Source organism: Petromyzon marinus, unplaced genomic scaffold, assembly GCF_048934315.1.
Source record: "Petromyzon marinus isolate PM22_M1 ecotype Great Lakes invasive population unplaced genomic scaffold, UKy_Petmar_22M1.pri1.0 PM_G_Scaffold_4, whole genome shotgun sequence".
Taxonomy (NCBI): Eukaryota; Metazoa; Chordata; class Hyperoartia; order Petromyzontiformes; family Petromyzontidae; genus Petromyzon; species Petromyzon marinus.
The window spans coordinates 1,454,523-1,461,329 of NW_027422983.1; the positions used below are offsets into that span (position 1 = coordinate 1,454,523).

Consider the following 6,807-nt stretch of genomic DNA (forward strand, 5'->3'; position numbering starts at 1 on the left):
GGTGCACAGCGTCTCAACAACAGCAGTGGGGTTTGCTTCAACCGATAGGTATGAACATCCAGACGTGAATTAGCAAGGTGCATTTCTAGTCCCAGTTAGACAAAATCTACGTCAACACGTAAGACAAAACTACAATTCGTGTTGTAGAGAATGTACCTCCTCCTATACGTGTAACTTTTAAGTGGTATGCCTTGTAACTGATGAATGATCCGAGCGTGCTCCCTATTTCAAAGACGAGTTGCTCCAGAGGCAGACGCTTCGTGAAACACAAAAACAGCCTTTGACCTGTATCACAAGAACAACGGGTCTCACCTGAGTTCTCTGTACAGGTTACTTCCAAAACACACACACACACTTTGTCCTAACATCACTTAATCAATGTTTGACCCTCACAGAAAAAATGTTCCATGCACGCGCACAGTCAGACAAGTATTAATTCTAAATTATTGACGGGCATATTAAGAACATTGCATTACTGCAGCGAAATTGACTGCATCACGTTACATCGTATTAACAATAAGCTATTTTACAAATACGCACTGTCTACTTAACAGTGTATGTACAACGTACTATTGTTGCGTCTTTTCAAAACGAGTAGGCCGTTGCATGCTGGCGTCTGGGTCAAAATGTAGCAAATTCTAAACATTACACTACAAATAGATCACGGCGTTTCGATGGCAACAAGCAATCGTCATCAGGTGGGACAAGCACAGCAGCAATAAGAAACTGCTGGAGTAGGCGCCTACTACTTCAGCAGTTTCTCTTGCTGTGGTTGTCCCACCTGATGACGATTGCTTGTGTTGTGATCTAAACGCCGTGATCTGTTATGTTTCTACCCACGTGGTGACTTTACCGAAAGAACTCAAGAGTGTGGATTCCTGCAGTCACGAAAGCTTCGAATCAAGATTGCCTACAAACTACACAACTGAGATGACGCATCAATCATCGCCCCCTACTGACAGGCTCTTGTCCACATGCAGGCTGGTGCAGGGCCACCACCCTGTGCCACACAGGGGTAGCTGCTACTTGGGGATGCTCTTCGATTGTTTCAGACGAGGTACGACACAAAACTCGGAGATGCCGAGGCGGTTAAGCAAGCGCCGAGTAAATGCAATTATTATAACATAGTGAATGCTTGGGAGCTTATTGTCTCTCGCTCCTGGTTAGAGATCTACCCAACCCACAGGTCCACAAAGACTGGCCGCTCTTACTCTGCAGGTTGAACCTAGGAATTGAGTGTTCAACTTCACATTCTTGTCATTAAAGGCCTGTGACAAAGGTGTATCTATTGTAGCGACATCGTCTCTGGCTTACACATCTACCGGGTCTCCACTTGACTTTGTATTGTCTAGGAGCAAGTCCACCCACACCTCCACTTCCACAAACTGCTGGGAGTTGCCTCGCTCTGCCTCAGTCAGAATTCTCCTCCTGCTTCACGTTCCCTCCATCGATGTGAAGGTCCAATTTTGGAGTTGAATCTTCATCTTCACATTTCACCTTCACTTCTTCCCTCTTCACCATCACTTCTTCCCTCTTCACCATCACCTCTTCATATTTCACCTCGATACCTTTAAAAGTGTCCAAGCTGGGATTTTCTTCCGGTTCGTGTCTCATGAGGGATGGGCATATGGTGGCACTTTGACTTTCACAAGCTGATTTCAGACTCCACTACTTGTGGATCTTCTGATGCTTCTGTGTTTTCTGGTGTACTTGAAGATTTTATGAATGTGCAAACACCTTCCTGCAGAGTGCACCTGAAGGGTTTCTCTCCCGTGTGAGTTCTCTGGTGTACTTTAAGATGTGATGACTGTGCAAACATCATCCCACACAGAGTGTACCTCAAGGGTTTCTCTCCTGTGTGTGTTCTCTGGTGTGTTACAAGAGGAGATGACTGTGCAAACGCCTTTCCACACACACTGCACTTGAAGGGTTTCTCTCCCGTGTGTGTTCTCTGGTGTACTTTAAGATGTGATGACTGTGCAAACATCATCCCGCACAAAATGCACCTGAAGGGTTTCTCTCCCGTGTGTGTTCTCTGGTGTCTTTGCAGATTTGATGAATGTGTAAACGCCTTCCCACACATCGTGCACCTGAAGGGTTTCACTCCCGTGTGTGTTCTCTGGTGTGTTACAAGAGCAGATGAACATGGAAACGCCTTCCCACACACACTGCACTTGAAGGGTTTCTCTCCCGTGTGTGTTCTCTGGTGTATTACAAGAGCAGATGAACGTGGAAACGCCTTCCCACACACACTGCACTTGAAGGGTTTCTCTCCCGTGTGTGTTCTCTGGTGTTCTACAAGAGTAGATGAATGTGCAAACGCCTTCCCACACACACTGCACCTGAAGGGTTTCAATCCCGTGTGTGTTCTCTGGTGTATTACAAGAGCAGATGAACGTGCAAACGCCTTCCCACACACAGCGCACTTGAAGGGTTTCTCTCCCGTGTGTGTTCTCTGGTGTTTTTGCAGATTTGATGAATGTGCAAATGCCTTCCCACACACAGTGCACTTGAAGGGTTTCTCTCCTGTGTGTGTTCTCTGGAGGGTCTGAAGAACTGATGGCTATGCAAATACCTTCCCAGACACAGTGCCCTTAAAGGGTTTCTCTCCTGTGTGTATTCTCTGGTGTACTTGAAGATGTGGGGACTGTGAAAATGCCTTCCCACACACAGTTCACTTGAAGGGTTTCACTCCTGTGTGTGTTCTCTGGTGTGTTACAAGAGCAGATGAACGTGCAAACGCCTTCCCACACACACTGCACTTGAAGGGTTTCTCTCCTGTGTGTGTTCTCTGGTGTTCTTTAAAAACAGATGACCGTGAAAATGCCTTCCCACACACAGTACATTTGAAGGGTTTCTCTCCTGTGTGAGTTCTCTGGTGCCGTGTTAAGTTTCCAGTCCGGTCCGTGCTGTATGCACGCTGGTCGCATTGTTGACTTGTCGTACCGAGCTGCTGCCTTTGCTCCATGAAACCAATTCTGCATAGGAAGCGTCAGAGGAAGCCTCAGCTGCAGACAGAAAATAAGAATATCCACGCCGTTTACAAGTCAGTTTCGAGGCACAGAGGAATGCATATATACACAGTGACTTACACGTCTATACTTATTACTATATTCATGATGTAGTGAACACGTTTCCCAAATTCATCACGAGAGGGGAAATGTCATAAATATGCCTGGAAGCCCTCATATCTGCAAAATGAATGTTAACCCAAAACTCCGAGCACACAATTTCGGCTGTCTGACTACAAAGGAATATTTATGAAAGCTAAATTCGGCTGACATAGCAAAGGGTGTTGAAAACAATACTATTTCTGTTGTGCAGAAATGCATTAATTAACGTTCAATTGCAACTCAGGTGTGAATTCAGGCTCATATGTCCTTGAATGCTGGGGATGAACAGTTCCGACTTCAGCTGCATGTGTGTGCTGTGTTCACCTCCTGTTTCCATTCTTATAAAGAGTTACAGAGGAAAACAAAAATAAACTATTGTTTTGATAAAACCTCCGTGTTCAATAGAGTTAATAGACTTTACTGCAAACACAAACTTGACACTGTCACACACTGCCATGAGTAAACAGGTGGTGGTGTGACCAGCACCATGCCTGGCCACCTTCATCTGCTCAGCATTAATTCTTCCTCACTTCACCAAGTAATGAATCGAGGATCAATCAACATAGCCGAGGCTATCCGTGTCTCTGTCTCTCTCTCCCCGTGGTAAAGGTGTTCCCCTCCACACATTCAGAGTCAACAGCGGCACGCGCTTAGCGTCTTTGACCGATAGATACATTGACACACGTATTGTTGGTTCTTTCAGTAAAGTCACGTAGATAGAAAATAATAATAACAGATTAAATTCAATAAGATAAAGACCACTTGTGTTGCGATCGAAACCTCGTGGGTGTTTTGCTTTATTTTCAATTTATTTATTTTTCTTTTAATTTATTATGTTATTTTATTTTCTATCTACGTGACTTTACCGAAAGAACCAAGAATATTAATTCCTGCAGTCACCAAAGTTTTAAGTCAAAACATTCACACACGTTGACAAAGCCTCACCTTGTGTTGTTGTGGGCAGGTCGCTTCTGATAACAAGAGCGGTATAGCAGCTCAAGCGGGCTTGGCCTGCTAACAAAAGAAAATAAAAACTGCGTGAATATTGACAATAAAACAAAGTTACAAAGTGGCGAGCCGGGTGAAGACAAATTAAACTTAAGCGAGATAATTAAAGTGAACGCAATCAGGCGAGGGCAGGAGGCAAGGCCCCGCGTGGCTAGGCCCCGCGTTGTAAAGTTCCAACCTGGACATAGATTCCCATGCTCGCTGCTACTCAACTGACATCCCTACGAGAGAGAGCGAGGCTCTACCTCGGTAAACAACAACAACAACCACCACCACAATCGCAATCAGAATTTCTCACCTCGGATTTCAGTGCAGGAAGCGATAGCTTCCTGTTACCTAGTGACGTCACGCGGCAGCAGGGGCGTGACGTCACATCCGGAGTACGAGACACGCTCCTCCCACAATGAGCGGCTCCGTAGCTAAATAAATTAGAGAATAAATAAATTATGTTAATGTTACTCGTCCCATATGTCGTGGGCAATGAACCCGTCGCAATAAACTCGCGACGGCTTTAACGAACACATTATGTTAATGAACCGCCAGTCACTGGGCGTAGCTTTGCCCAAATAAGGATTGGCACTATGCTCTTTGGTTCAATTGGGTAAAGTCACGTAGGTGAAAATAAAATGACAAAAAATCACGACGTTTCGGCCAGAACACAAGCGGCCTTCATCAGGTGAAGGGATGAGACTGTCTGGAGGACAGCGCTGGAGTGGGAGAAGCCACGCTTAGATCACGACCTTTAAGCTTGTGATCGCGGCATCTTTTGAGGAAGGTCAGCGTCTCGATGAGTTGCGACTTCTTGTCCCGTTGTCTGTTAAAAGCTCTAACAGATAGGTGAAAACCCTCCCCATAGAGGTTATCAATTCTAGATTTAAAGCTTTCGTGACTGCTAGGATCCATACTCTTTGGTTCTATTGGGTAAAGTCACGTAGGTAAAAATAAAATAACAAAAAAATCACGACGTTTCTTTTGTTATTTCTTTTGTTATTTTATTTTCACCTACGTGACTTTACCCAATAGAACCAAAGAGTATGGATCCTAGCAGTCACGAAAGCTTTAAATCTAGAAAGGATTGGCACTGGCAGTGACCCAAGCAGAGGTGATGTCACGCTCAAGAGCGCGGTGGAATACCTTGGTGACATGACGTCACTAGCGAGGTACACCTCACCCTGGCGTTTCACGCCGATGAAGTAATGCTGAGTGGTGACGTCAGAGAGCGGGGTTGGAGTTTAAGTTGATTTAGATTCATTTTCATTGCTCGCTCCCTTGGGTGCGTGGGCTCAGCTACAACTACTACGTGGACATTATTGTGTATACACTGTGTGTGTGTGTACACTGTGTGTATACACTGTGTGTCTATGTATACTGTGTGTGTACTGTGTGTGTGTACACTGTGTGTGTACAGTGTGTATACACTGTGTGTACACTGTGTGTGTACACTGTGTATACACTGTGTGTGTACAGTGTGTGTACATTGTGTGTGTGTACACTGTGTGTGCACACTGTGTGTGTGTACACTGTGTCTACACTGTGTGTGTACACTGTGTGTGTGTACATTGTGTGTGTACATTATGTGTGTACACTGTGTGTGTGTGTACACTGTGTGTCTACACTGTGTGTACACTGTGTGTGTCTACACTGTGTGTACACTGTGTGTGTGTGTACACTGTGTGTCTACACTGTGTGTACACTGTGTGTGTCTACACTGTGTGTACACTGTGTGTGTGTACACTGTGTCCGCATTGAACCGAACCCCCGGCAAGGCCATCCACTTAATGACGAGAGAAAATTCACACGAAATGTCCTTTTCAATGAAGTGTTCCAGATGTAAATTGATACAAGCTTTTAATGAGGAAATAAAATAATCTAATTCAAAACACAACACAATTCAAAGATGTTTCATTTTAAAGCTTCAAAACGGAGCATGGGGTACTTGCGTGAATTCGTCCTCCGTGTGCAAATGTTGTGACTTTCCTGGCCTGAAGGCCGTCAATGTGTTGGACCATTATTGGTGCACAGCGTCTCAACAACAGCAGTGGGGTTTACTTCAACCGAAGGTTACGAACATCCAGACGTCAATCAGCAAGGAGCATTTCTAGTCCTAGCTAGACAAAATCTACGTCAACACGCAAGACAAAACTACAATTCGTGTTGTAGAGAATGTACCTCCTCCTATACGTGTAACTTTCAAGTGGTATGCCTTGTAACTGATGAATGATCCGAGCGTGCTCCCTATTTCAAAGACAATGAGTTGCTTCAGAGGCAGACGCTTCATGAAACACAAAAGTACCCTTTGACCTGTATCACAAGAACAACGGATCTCACCCGAGTTACTTCCAAAACACACACGCACTTTGTCCTAACATCACTTATTCAATGTGTGACCCTCAGACAAAATGTTACATGCACGCGCACAATCAGACAAGTATTCATTCTAAATCATTGACGGACATATTAACAACATTGAATTACTGCAGCGAAATTGACTGCATCACGTTACATCGCATTAACAAGAAGTAATTTTACAAATATGCACCGTCTGCTTAACAGTGTATGTACAACGTACTATTGTTGCGTCATTCAAAACGAGTAGGCCATTGCATGCTGGCGTCTGGGTCAAAATGTCGCAAATTCTAAACATTACGCTACAAATAATAGATCACGGCACTTCGATGGCAACACA

The 6,807-nt window shown here is 44.6% G+C and overlaps 1 pseudogene; it reads right to left on the minus strand.

Moving 5' to 3' along the window:
- Positions 1-1,333: 1,333 nt before the first annotated feature.
- Positions 1,334-3,004, minus strand: LOC142916591 (uncharacterized; annotated as a pseudogene).
- Between the last annotated feature and the right edge of the window lie 3,803 nt (positions 3,005-6,807).